Here is a 14,445-nt window from a genome sequence, read left to right as displayed (position 1 = left end):
CTTGCAAGATTCGAAAAATGGTGAAATAAATATTCAAGTACAGGAGAGGAGAGCTGGTCTTGTGGTAGCAAGCATGACTTGTTCCCATAGCTAAGCAGGGTCTGCCCTGGTTGCAGCTGAATGGGAGACTTGATGTGTGAGCACTGCAAGATATTCCCCTCAGGGGATGGAGCCGCTCTGGGAAGAGCAGAAGGTTTCAAGTTCCCTCCCCGGCTTCTCCAAGACAGGGCTGAGAGAGATTCCTGCCTGCAACCTTGGAGAAGCAGCTGCCAGTCTGTGAAGACAATACTGAGCTAGATAGACCAATGGTCTGACTCTGTATATGGCAGTTTCCTATGTTCCTATGTTAAATACTTATAGGTATAAATTGTTCAAACATTCCATATATGAAAGGAAGAAAAAGAATGATCCACAATGCAGTACCTTGTCATTGTTATCCAGCTTGATCATAAAATACCTTTCCTGGAGAGCCAGTTCAGATCCCATTGGTCTAGATATAAAACTGGGATTCTTTGAACAATGTGCCTTACTGATGCTGCTGAAGTTTATGATTTTTTGGCTTGGAATATGAACCTCAGTGTTTGTTTTTGATGTGATACAAGCATTAATGCCCCCAAGATCTTTTCTGGCTCATATTTTAATTTGAGCTGGAGACAAATTCCTCCCTCTTTCCTGTCAGCTGCTGCTGCTGCTGCAGCTGTTGCAAGGAAGGAGAGAGGAAGGTCTCTTCACCTTTTCTTCACCTCCTTCTTGGCAGTAGCGGACATGAAAGGAGATCTCTCTCCCCCCTCCCTCTCTCCCTCCCCCTCCCCCTCTCCCAGGCCCTTTTAATGCTGTGATGGCTTGTTACAGATGCCACAGAGGGAAGCAGAAGGGAAGAAAAATTTCCCCTCTGCTGTAGCCACTAGGAAGGCAAAGCAGGGAGAAACAACTCTTTCTGCTCTCAAGCAGGGACCATAAATCAGTGGTAGAGCATGTGTTTGCATGCAGAAGGTCCCACATTCAATCTCTAACATCTTCAATTAAAAAGACTGCGTATTAGGTGATGGAGAAAACCTCCACTTGAGACCTTGGAAAGCTGCTGCCAATCACAGTAGATAATACTGGCCTAGATGGACCAATGGTTTGAGTTAATATATAGCAGCTTAATCTGCAAATACATCTCTGTATGAGGAAAGAAAGTTTTTTTGAGCGTCCTCTACTTTGCTCATAATAATTGATCCAATCCAAATCCAGCCTGGGGGAGTTTGCTGATCACAAATTACTTTTTATTTATTTAACGTGAATCTCATTTGTCATGTTTTTGCCCATTATTTTAATATGTCAAATAATTTCAAGTCAAAACAGGGTTTTAATTAAAATTAATTTTAAACTGTTCAATTGTTTTTAATCCTGTGAAATTGTTTTAATTGTTTCACTCTCTGAATTGTTTTTCTTTTTATTCTGTGAAAAATTTAATTGTTATTTTTAATTTTTATATTGCAATTTGGATTATGTACACTGCCTAGAGATGTATATATCAGGTGGTATATAAATATGATAATTAAATAAATAATAAGTAAATTATATAATGTCTGTTGGAGCATTGCTATACACGTTTATAGATTCTCAAAGAACACTAAAATTTAGTGAGGCAGGATTTCCCTTTACAGAAACCATGCTCAATATTCCTCAGCAGGGCATGTTCTTCTTTATGTTTAATAATTATAACTACAGTCATTCCTCACCAACCGCGAGGGTTATGTTCCCGCAGAACCCCATGGTTGCCAAATTTGTGGTTGGCGAGGCATTGAAACCAATGAAAAATGGAGTTACGGGAACTGTGACTGCAAAATCACCTAAAAGTAAAGGGGAAATGCTAAAAACAACAACTACCCCAAATCACCAAAACGCCCCAAATATCAACAAAATCAGCAAGAGTTACCAAGAGGCACCAAGAGGAATGAGGAATTCCTGAACCTCCCCGCAACCACTCAAAATGCACTTTAAAATCACAAGAAAACAGCACAACACAAGAAATCTTAATAAGAAGCTTTTCCTACCTAACAGCCATGTAGATGGTCAGGATGCTGGGGGTGGGGGGGAGTAGGAGGGATGTGGTGGGTTGCAATCAGGGGGAAGGGAGCTGTGGGAGGGGCGGGGTGGATCAGGGGGGATTTTCAAGGGGAACAGGGGGTACCAGCACCCTCCCTCTCTCCCCTCCCTCCATCCTCCTTTGATGATGATGCACCCTCTGTTGCAGGCAGTTCACAGCTGCTCCCTAAAGTGACAGGCCACTCTGTAGTGCCAGGCTGCGCTCTCTTGAAAAAGTGCGGGAGAGTTGGCTGTGCTTTCTTCCTGAGGTCTTTATGGACCTTTCCCTCGAAAATCACACCAAAGAAATCCCGCAAGAATCACATATACTCAAGTCGCGGTTGGTGAGCAAAAACACCCCGCTTCAATTTTACCACCCATTTCCAAGGAGTGAGACTAACAGGCCTTAAAATTTCTTCACTGGATCTCCTTTTTTATGTTTTTAAAATGGTAGTATATTGGTTGTCTTCCAATCCTCCAGTAAGGAAGCTGATTTAGTTGCAAATTTTTATCAGAAGATCCATAATTTCACATTTTGAGCTCCTTAAGAACAATTGCATATATACCATCTGGAGCTCTCAAAACACTAATTCAGGTGTGTGGGTATCTGCCCAAAATATTTTGCAGTGAAGATCAGCCAAATGATTAATTTAGTTTCTTCCTATCTTCTTGCGGTGATCCTTTCATAGTTTCACAATTTAATACTTTGAGGTCATTCACACAATTGAAAACTGTGTTCTACCCGGGTTTGGGACCTGTGTGTACTCCCAATTTTTGATTGTGTAGAAGCAAGGTTAGAGGAAAACCTGGGTAGAAGTGATTGTGTGGAAGCAAGGTAGGAGAAAAAGCTACCCAGGTTTTCCTCTAACCTTGCTTCCACACAATCACTTCTACCCAGGTTTTCCTCTAACCTTGCTTCCACACAATCAAAAATTGGGAGTACACACAGCTCCCAAACCCGGGTAGAACACAGTTTTTGATTGTGTGAATGACCTCTTTAACTGCCTCCCTAGCTGGTTTCCTACTGATGTATATAAAGGCATTTTAATTGCTTGTCTCAATGCTTTTAACATGTGATCCAAATTTTCTTTGCTTACCTCATAATAATTTAAGAACAGTCCTGCTGGATCAGACCCAAGGCCTATCTAGTCCAGCATCCTGTTTCACACAGTGGCCCACCAGATGCCTCTGAGAAGCCGATAGGCAAGAGATGAGGGCATGCCCTCTCTCCTGCTGTTGCTCCCCTGCATTTGGTATTTAGAAGCAGCTTACCTCTGAGGCTGGAGGTTGCCCTCATCAACAACTTACATTTGCTTTGCCAGAATTTGTGCTCCTTTTTAATTTTTCTCATTTGGGAAAAACTGACTTCTTGCCTTTTATACCTTCCTTAATTTTTCTTGTTAACCACTGCTTATTAGCTTCCTCTTGGGCTTCTTTCTACTTTCCCTAATATATGGTCATTTCTTTATCTGAGCTTTTATTATAGTGGCTTCAAAGCTCCTCCAAGTGTCCTGAATAGATTTGCCTTCCTGGCTCTCCTGTTCAATTTCATTTTAACTCTTCTCATTTTTAAGAAGTTTCTTCTCTTGAAATTAAATGTGACTGTGCACTTTCTGAGCTTTTCTTTGTACTTTCTACTGAGTTAAATGTTGAATTAGATGGCACAATGATCTCCGTTGCTCCAAGGTACATCCATTTGTCATTTTAAGAAATGTTGTGTTTTTGTTATGACCCAAATGTACATTTATGTAGTTGACATGAGGGTGGTTGAAGTCACCCATTATTACAACATTTTCTTCTTTAGCATTCTCCCCATGCTGTGATCACCATCAGAGTTTTGGACAGGAGGACAATAGTATGTCCTCTGTACTAAATTACTTTTCAAGCCTGGTATTTCCAGCCACAATGAGTCTGCAGAGGACTTTGTTCTTCTGAAGTTTTCTAGTTTACTGGAGTCTGTGTCCTCTTTGACATCTAGAGCAACCACTCTCTTAATACATTCTTTCATATCCTTTCTGTAGCTTCATATCCAGGCACTGATTTTCATGATCGACCAAGTTTCTGATGTGCCCACACCACTTCTCTTTTAGTATAAAATACTCCAATTTCCCCATTCTGAATTAGAGGCATCTGCTGTTCACATTCTGCTATTTCTACACTGTAGCCCTCTCCAAATGCCCTTTGTATCTGCAATGTGCTTCTCTTTAAAAGTGGGCAAGATCCAGAGTAAATTAGTCATTACTAAGCACCACTGAAATAAATGAAACATTAAGGCACTTCACATGACACGTGTGAAGCACCTGATGGGGTTCTGCATGGAGAGCGGGCTTAGCCTGCTCTATCACGGAGCTGGCGGGGGCTGTGGGGATCAGGGGCTGTTTGGCCCCTGGAAGTTCCAGGGTGCCCCATGCAAGCATGTGGGGCATCCTGGAGAGATTGTTACAGACCAGGCCTGATTTATATACTAAATATGCTCATTAGCCAGTATACAAAATAGGTCTGGACCAAGTTCTTTTATATTAGTGACCATGTGTGATCTGGACGCATGGAAGAAGGAGATCAAACCAATCCTCAAAGAGTTCAATGGGCTTTATTGAGTATAAAAGACTTATCTAGCAAAGCAGAAAGCAGAACCCTCTATCAATATTAGCAACAGTATTTAAACAGAACATCCTAACCAGTACCAATATTCACCCGTGTTCCTAACTAACATATGTGTGTGCAATTAAATCTTCCTAGAGCCTAATACAATTCAGATACAGGCGGAAAAAGGGGGCGGTGAGAGTGGCTGAGGGGCTGGCATGGTTTTGGAATTAGTAGGGGAAAAGAGGGGGGGGGAGGAGAAGGGAGCAGGAAAAGGGGAAGGGATGGGGGGATTCCAGGCTTGTAGGAGCAGCATATTTACCCAGGACCAGAGACTACTCGTTAGCTGAAGGAGTGAGGCGCTTGGCTGGAGACAGGAGTTGTTGCAGTGCTCAGATCATGGCTGAGAGCCGGAGCACCATGGCTGGGGAGTCTTGACTTTCTCACTGCGCAGTAGAAGTCACAGACAGCCTCTGACCATGGGTGGAGTTCCTGCTTGTTGCCTCGCAGTTTAGCAGCAAACTCTGGGTGTGTGAGCAGATTGCCCATAGGCACAGAACTGCTTGTAGGAGACAGTTCCTGTTCATGGGCAGAGTTCCTGCCTCTAAGCCCCGCGGCTTAGGCAGCAAACTCTGGGATCGCTCGTGAGCAAATCTTGTTGTGCACACAAGAACTGCTAAACTCTCTGTCTAATCGCCTCATTCTTATAGTGTATTTCTCTTTGATCTCTCATAGATCTATTCAAATTCTCATCTTTTCCTGGGTCCCCCCAAAAGGTGACAACTCGCTGCTACTTCTTTTTTAATTATTCAGGATGTTGGCCAGTCCAGAGAGTTCTCAATCCCATCTTCTGTAAACTGTGTGCTCAGAAGGGAGGAGGGGACATTGCCCAAGGCACATCTGCAAATTACATCTTGCCAGTCTGGCAGTCTGGCCCCAAAAGGTGTTAAAATTCAGGAGTTAGTAAGAGAATTGATCCTATTTGGTGTGAGACAGCCATTATATTATTTCTTGTGTATCTCTACCTAGTGTTTTTCTTGTAGTTGAAAACTACAAGAGAATATTTAAAGTAACATGAAAAAGGTGTGTGAGATGTTCAATACATTTGTAGCATCAGTGAGGTAAGTTTTAAAGTCTACAGGCGGATCTCTGTTGAACCTTTATAGAGAGCAATTGAGTTAATCACTGACATTAACACAAACTTCTGCAGCAGGAAAGAGGCGTTCAGCCCCTGGCCTCTTCCACAGACATCAGTTGCATTTTAGCATATGAGTAGCCCAGGCCAAGCCTTTGTGTTTCCTTGCATATCCATTTTTACAAAACAATACTGTCTCCTCCCTTCACAGAGCAGGGAGCAGTATGCCAGTTCACCTCGAGTTCAGGTAGCACTTACATTTATATACCACTCTATAGCCAAAGCTCTCTAAGCGGTTTACAATGATTTAGCATATTCTTAATATAAAATGGAATCAGACACAGGCCTGTATTCCAGGCCTATATTTCACATACTTCTGAGCTGGTACCTCTGGTTCTGATATGTTATGGACTGTTCATAACAAGATCCAGGAAGGCTGCTTGTGGTGACACACAAGCAACAAAACGAGGTTAATGGAGCACTTGCTCCATTAACCTCATTTAAGGGGAGGGTGTTCTAGGTGAGCCCAGTGGTTCCCATGGTCCACGGAAAGCAGGTAAGCTCCCTTAGTCTGCTTTCTGTTGATTGTGGGAATAGCCTCATTAAGTACATCTGATTTCAATGAGACTGAAATCAGTTTGAAGCCAACTGTGGAGGATGAGGAACTGACCTGAGAAGGTAAGCTAGCTTTTCTACCGAAATGACACTGTTTGCTAATCTTTTCTCACTAATCTCCCTGGCCGTTTCCTCTTATATAGAGAATAGACCTCAGACTGAACAGGAATATGGTTCAGAAGGAATGCGGCCCTTCCCACCAGGTGTGACAGGAGGAAGGGGAGATTGCTAGGTGTGCTCACAGTGCTCACAGTGTCACACTTAGGCGAAACTGGTGCCCAGACTGCCCCCACCAATAGCTCCACCCGTGCCATGTGCCCCCCCCCTGCATTTTGGGGGTGCCTCCTGCACCACCCCATGCCTGCCACTACCCTGCTGTGAGCCACCAAATGTTACCTTACTTTAGCCACCAATGTGTGCAGGTGGGGGTAGGAGGTGAACCGAGGAGGCCTCCCGCAGCTCCGTGGCAGGTGGAGCGGCCGCTGGGCCTGCCTGCCTGGCCCAGCGGTCCTTGCAAACTGTGAGGTGCTTCAGTTAAACCTGTTAAATGAGGTTAAGGAAGCAGGCACTCATGTGGCAGGCGCCCACGTATAGCTGGGGGAATACCCATAATGCACTGCAAACGTGTTTGGTGCATTGTGGGATTTCAGGGTGCTGGTACTTCCCGGGGAGGCAGTGGATCGTCTGGGTATATGATCTACACCCCCAGCAACTGGGATCCGGTCATCTGTGGGGGAGGTAAGCTTCTGTCGTCTTCCTCACCACATGCCCTCCTGCCTGGGTCCCTGAGTGTGAGAAAGGGCCTGTTAAGTAACTTGATATTAAGTACTAGCAGCCCAGTTTCATTGCAATTAAAGTTGAGTCCATTTCTTGTGCGGGCTTTCCTTGTACCGAAATATACCTAACAGATCTAAACCCTTCCTCCCTGCACCATCTAGCTGGCCACTGCATTGATCAGTCATAGTGGCTGACATATAGAGCAAGGAAGAACTAGTGCAGCAAGAGAACAGCATAACACAACTTCCCAACTAAATGCACTGGTGCACTGGGAAAGTGGCAGTTTTTGATGCCTTCCCCAGTACGTCCTCTATGTCAGGGATCCTCAGGGAGCCAAAGGCCACTGGGCCTGGTGATTATGGGAGTTGAAGTCCAAGAACATCTGGGGGCCCAACGTTGAGGATCCCTGCTCTACCTGAAAATGTCTTTGAAAGTTGCACAGCCCTTAGGGCTATTTTGGGGGGTGGCATAGAGGGCTTCCTGGGGAAGGAGCGGATGTCAGAAATTGCTGCTTCCCTGCTGCACCAGTGCTTCCTTGTTCTGTATTTCAGCCCATGATATTTTTAATCCACCTACTTTTGCTAAACTCACTCTTGTGCCTTGTGTCAACAATTTAGTTCTTGAAGACCAATACAATTATTGAGATTTCTGTCTGTGTATTTTCCACCTGGTCCACATGAATCAGTGGTCTACAGTATTTTATCTTTATTGATACACATTGTGATTACACCTCAGAGAAGGTAATGCTCCAGAAACATTACGTATGTTCATATGAGCTCCATGAGCCATTTCAGATGATAAAAAATGTACTATTTTATGGAATTCAAGCCAGACCATTAACTTTGTATTGCATAAAACCACTAGGTTAGGAGTTTTAATTGAATGGGTTTGTGCACTTTCCATTTTTTCCTCCATTTTCAGCTACACTAAATTTTTACCTTATTTTTGAGATAGAAATGTAGAATTAAAAAGCAGTATTGTCCCTATCCCCAATAATTCACAAGGTATTTTAAAGAAACTCACGTATACATATGAACACAAAGCATGCCAACGAATGATTAAACATAATATTTTCTACACATATAAGAAAAAAAACACACAGCCTTTTCAATATTATTTCCTGGAGTTTGAGTGGCATATACTAATGAGACACAGCAAGGTTAGGCTGTTAGATCACCAATGCAGGTATCAAATATCTGTTCAGCTCGAGTGTCTTAGGTGAGTTACTCAGAGGACTTTTAGATATTACACAGAAATAATGACAGAGATTATGTACTGCCACTTTTTGAGCAATGTGCACAGCAGGAACTTGAGCATCTCCCCTTCTGGAACGTTGCATGAACTGTGCATGCCCTTGGAATTATCATGCCTCACTGTGAAGGCAAGGTACAAGTTCCTATATGTATATCTTAATATTAGTAGCTGACATTCCCCACAGTGCTAGAACAGTGGAAGAAGCCCTATGGGGAAGCAGAGGTTGAAAACTACTGGTGCTTTTTGCTTCGTCTACATCCCAGCAGCAACAAGGGGAGGTGCTGGTTTTTGCTGCTCTCTCCTCCCTCCTAAAGGACTTTTCACTTGCAGGAATATGTCCCTGAGGGATGTGCAGCTGGTTAGTTTACTCCTACATGCTTGGCTGAAATCTGGGACTCAGTTTCCTGTGGAAAACGTTGCCGTGTGTGAGAGAGAAAAAGAAGCATTTGTGTATGAATATATGAGGTGATTGTAGTACATATATATGTTTTAATATGTTTCTAATCCAGGAGACTGTGCATGCACAAGTAAGTGTGTGTGTGTGTGTGTGTGTGTGTGTGTGTGTGTGTGAGAGAGAGAGAGAGAGAGAGAGAGAGAGAGAGAGAGTCTGCATGTGTGGAGAGTGGATAATTGCACAGGAGTGAAAGGCAGGGTGTCCTGAGAATGTTTTGTTTGACACTATAGCGCTCTTCAGATGTGATACATGTCAGTGGTGCTCATGCCTACAACTCAGAAAGCAGGGAGGAAGTCCCACTCCACTGGTGTCACCCACCACCTCCAGCCAGGCACTGGCACTTCCATTGCCTGAGGTTGCTGCTCATGGAAGTGCTGGCCAGCACCGATACAGCACTTCCACGTCCAGACAAACAGAGCTGTAACTGTGAGCGAAGGGCTGGAGGCGGTGAGTGACAGCAGTGGGGCAGGACTCCTCCTCACTTCCTGAACTGTAAGCATGAGCCCTGCCGGCACTCATAACATCTGAATATACCTTCTGTCTTTACAGTCCTTCTGCAGCAAAGACATGGGGTGGGAAGAGGTGAAGAAGGGAGGGATCAGAGGCCCTTCTTCACTTTTTGTCCTGGGACTAATTCCAACTTTGCTGCAACCCCGGTGTTGGCAGGAGGATCTTTCAGGCTTGCAGGGGCAGATATAAGGCTTCCAGGAGCTACTTTTTTTCCTTTGCAAGAGCCTTGGGAGCAACCCACGTTAAATGACTTGTACAGGCAGAGTCAATCGCAAAATGGCAGCTTGTAAAAAAAAAAAAATTAAATCTACAGCATAAGGAATTTTAATATCAAACACCCTCAAATGGTCAGCCTGACACTGCAATTAAATTTTGTTGCAAGAAAGCAGAACTGGACAAAGGCCTTATCAAAGAGAACCAATTAATGTTCATCTGTAAGATGAACATTGAGCTAAGAGACAAGCCCATGGCCAACCACTGGTTCCAAGACAGAGAATTCCTCTTTTTATTTGCAGCATTTAAAGAGAGAACAAGTTGTGTCAGCATTCCTAATCATAGTTCCATTTTGTAGACAGAGAAAACTGACACGCAGAACTAAAGTATACAATGGATCCAGGCATATGAGCAATCTTCACACTCTCAGCCCTGTTACTTAATCTACTAAAGCAGTCTGATCTATGCATACTCAAGTAACTGATTAAGGGAGTCTTAACAGTTAAACAAACAAACAAACAAACAAACAAACACAAACAAACAAACACACACAGTTACTGTGAGGCTTACTATAAAGAACTGACTTCTGCTGCCAGAATTTTGCATCACAATAATCTTATTTAGTTGAAATGTTCTAAGGTTTGGATTTCTTTCTTTCTTTCTTTTTGCAAGCGATCTGACACAATCACTTCAAATGCTATTTCTCTAACTTTCAGACATAATTATTGGGCATGCCAGAACTGTGGCCTGTCCTTTCAGAACTGCGGCCTGTCTCAAATCTGCAGAATTGCGGCCTGTCCCTTCCTCACACATTTAAAAATGGGCTGTCTCTCTTTTAACTTCCACATTCTGTTCCATGCCATACAACCCTCCCCCCCACTCATTTCTGAGATCTCCAGAAAAGCACTTTTCCCCACAACTCCTCCTTTCCTTTCATTTCTTTCTTTCTTTTTTGGTCATAGGCAAGATTCAGAGCTAGAATTAAGGAATGAGCAGCCCTCAGCAGAGAGAGAGAGAGAGAGAGAGAGAGAGAGAGAGAGAGAGAGAGAGATGAAAGCAGTGCACATAGACCTCCACTCAACCAGCAAATGAAATTTGCCAGTATTAGTTAGAGGGAGAGTTAGGGAGAAGGGAGACTTTCCATTCATGAAAAGATCAAGAGCTACTAGTAGCTCCCCAGCCACCCAATGCCCACTCCTGTTTTAGGCATCTCTGAGGAAGAGGTATATAATATAAATGGTTGGGCAAGGTGATTGAGTAGGTGGTGGTCTCTCAGCTCCAGGCAGTTATGGATGATGTAGATCATCTAGACCCATTTCAAACTGGCTTTTGTGTAGGATATGGGGTTGAGACTGCTTTATACTGCCTTGGTCTCCAACTGGTTATCAACAGAGGGAATGTGACTCTGCTAATACTTTTGGATCTCTCTGTGGCTTTCAATACCATCGACCATGGTATCCTTCTGGACCACCTGAGGGAGGTGGGGTTGGGTGGCACTGTATTACAGGGGTTCTACTCCTACCTCTGTGGTAGATTCCAGATGGTGTCGCTTGAAGACTATTGCTCGACAACTGAAGTATGGAGTTCACAAGGCTCCATACTGTCTCCAAAGTGTTTTAATATCTACATAAAACCGCTAGGAGAGATCATCAGGAGGTTTGGTGCAGGGTGTTATCAATAGGCTGATGACACTCAGATCTACTTCTCCATGTCAACTTCATCAGGAAATGCCATATCTTCCCGAAATGCCTGCTTGGAGGTGGTAATGGGCTGGATGAAGGATAAGAAACTGAAGTTGAATCCAAATAAGATGGAGGTGATGACTGTGGGGGTTCGGCACCCAGGAGGTGGTTTAGATCTGCCTGTTCTCGATGGGGTTAGACTCCTCCTCAGATATCAGCTATGTAGCTTGGTAGTGCTCTTGGACCCAAAGCTTTCCCTGGTTTCTCAGGTTGAGGCAGTGGTCAGGAGTGCTTTTTATCCGCTTCGGCTGATACATCAACTACATCCATTTCTAAAGGTGAATGACCTTAAAACAGTGGTACATATGCTGGTAACCTCCAGAATCGACTACTGTAATGCACTCTATGTGGGGCTGCCTTTGTACGTAGTCTGGAAACTACAATTGGTACAGAAAAACAGCAGCCAGATTGGTCTCAGGGACAACACGATGGGACCATATAACACCAGTTTTGAAAGAACTGCACTGGTTGCCGATATGTTTCCGGGTGAAATACAAAGTGCTGGTTATTACCTATAAAGCCCTTAACAGCTTGGGACCAGGCTATTTAAGAGAGCGCCTCCTCTGTTATGCACCTGCATGCCTTTTACGATCTTCTGGAGAGGTCTGGTTGCGGTTGCCACCAGCTCGTCTGGTGATGACTCAGGACCAGGCTTTCTCTGTGGCTGCCCCAGGGTTTTGGAATATGCTCCCTGCTGAACTAAGAGCATCTCCTTCTCTGTTTGTTTTCAGGAAGACCCTTAAAACATTCCTGTTCTTGCAAATATGATAAATAAATAATAAATAAAAGCCCTTAACTGCTTGGGTCCAGGCTATTTAAGAGAAAGCCTCCTTTGTCATGAATCCTGCTACCTGTTACGATCTTCTGGAGAGGTCCGTTTACAGTTGCCACCAGCTCATCTGGTGGCGACTCAGGACCAGGCTTTCTCTGTGGCTGCCCCAGGGGTTTGTTCCCTGTTGAAATAAGAGCATCTCCTTCTCTGTTTGTTTTCAGGAAGACCCTCAACATAGGAACATAGGAAGCTGCCATATAGTGAGTCAGACCATTGGTCCATCTCGCTCAGTATTGTCTACACAGACTGGCAGCTGCTTCTCCAAGGTTGCAGGCAGAAATCTCTCCCAGCCCTATCTTGGAGATGCCAGGGAGGGAACTTGGAACCTTCTGCTCTTCCCAGAGCGGCTCCATCCCCTAAGGGGAATATCTCACAGTGTGCACACATCAAGTCTCCCATTCATATGCAACTAGGGCAGATCCTGCTTAGCTAAGGGAGCAAGTCATGCTTGCTATCACAAGACCAGCTCTCTCAAGATTCTCCTGTTCTTGCAAGCTTTTAATTAGAATTTTAATAGTTTTAATAAGTGTTTTATACTATTATTTTTATTGTTTTTCATGTATTTTAATCTGTGATTTTTTAATATTTTAAATTTTGTACACCACCTAGAGATGTACATATCAGGCAGTATAAAAATATGATAAATCAATAAACATAAATACATCAATCCTAAATATTTAATTGTACTATACAGCTGCTGGTGATACTAGAGCTACTTGCCTGCAACATCAGCATAACAGGTGGTTTATTCGTGTTCTGGTAGTATTGTAACCATCTTGGGATCATAGACAATACAGTTGGACAAATATAAAAATATTAAAAAGCAGATATAAGCTAGCAAGAGTGCCAGAATCTGGTTGGAGTGGAAAGGGAGAACAAAAAACCAACCAACCACAGCTTTAGGTGTGGTTGATAGATCAGATGCCCTGGAATGCACATCCTCTGGGAATGATATGAAACTGGGTGTTTAAAAGGCAGAGATAGTAACGATTTATTCACCATACAGTGTTATCTCGAAAAGAAACTGTAACCCAATTAAGCCTTAAAATGACGCTTGCTGGAGTCACTAACTTTTCCATGGCATCATTTAGTTAAAGCAATAACAAAGATTACCAGCCACATGTTTTCAATGCCATTAGGGATGTAATGTTTATCGTGACAGCTGACCGGACTGTAGAGGAGTGGAACAAGATGGAAACCATGCCATTAACCATGCAAATTTCTTTCACATCTGTACCAATTTGCCATTTGCACAAACGCTGCTAAAATAAACTGGATTACTGTCATTATAGAAATGCTGTCTCCATCTCTGCAGTTGTATGGTTCTTTTTGTTACAGCGTCTTTCACAACGATGAGTTAAATGTGGTTGTAATTGCCTTCAGATGAAAATTACACACTTTTAATTATAAAATATTTGGAAAAGAGTACTTTTGAAATAAGTGGCCTTATTTTCAAAAATAACATTTTGCTGGAATCAGCATGCAATGATGTAGATGCAGGGCATGATCCATTGAGTTTCTGTAGGGGCACAATGATATATAACACAGTGAAGTGAAGGTGGAAGGCAGAAGGGACAGCCGGGTCATCCATCTTGCCTGAAAGACACCACAATAAAGCAGGAAAGCTCTGGCAATGTACATTCTAACCACCTGCACATTCCCACACCCTCCACATATTGTTTGCATGTGTTGCTCACAAATGCTTTACTACCTACAATGATAGGCTACTCTCAAGCTTCTGCAAATACTTCTTCTTGGCTTACGTTCTGCACAGATTCCCATCCATGTAAGAGAGATGCAAGCTCGGTACTTCCAAAGACCCGCATCCCTAGCCAGGGCTGCTGTGTGCGAGCAGGCTTTACAGGTGCTTGGAAGCAGTCCCTGTGCCTCTCTCATACATGGACAGGGATCTGAATAGAATGTAAGCCATTAATATTGTTGTATTTATATTTTGCCATCACTGTAGGGTGCTTTACAACCAAAGAGAGGGGAGGTCCCTGCTTTGAGGGTCTCACGATCTAGAAATCAACGCTCAGGCTACCATATCTCAGTTGTTACCCACACTCATAAAACTTCATATTTTGTGTTTGTAACTTTAAGAAATAAAAGTTACCCTCACCATGGCAATGTGCCCATATGTATGAAACTGCTTGAGAAATATCTTTGGATTAGTAGAAACAGTGCTGATAAATTGTATTTAAATATAACATGGCTTGGACATTTTTCAGCCTCCCAAGTTGCGACAACCAGCCCAGTA

This window comes from Hemicordylus capensis, chromosome 2 (genome assembly GCF_027244095.1).
Source record: "Hemicordylus capensis ecotype Gifberg chromosome 2, rHemCap1.1.pri, whole genome shotgun sequence".
Lineage (NCBI taxonomy): Eukaryota > Metazoa > Chordata > Lepidosauria > Squamata > Cordylidae > Hemicordylus > Hemicordylus capensis.
The sequence above is the reverse complement of the archived record's forward strand: the minus strand, read 5'-3'. Positions refer to the sequence as shown.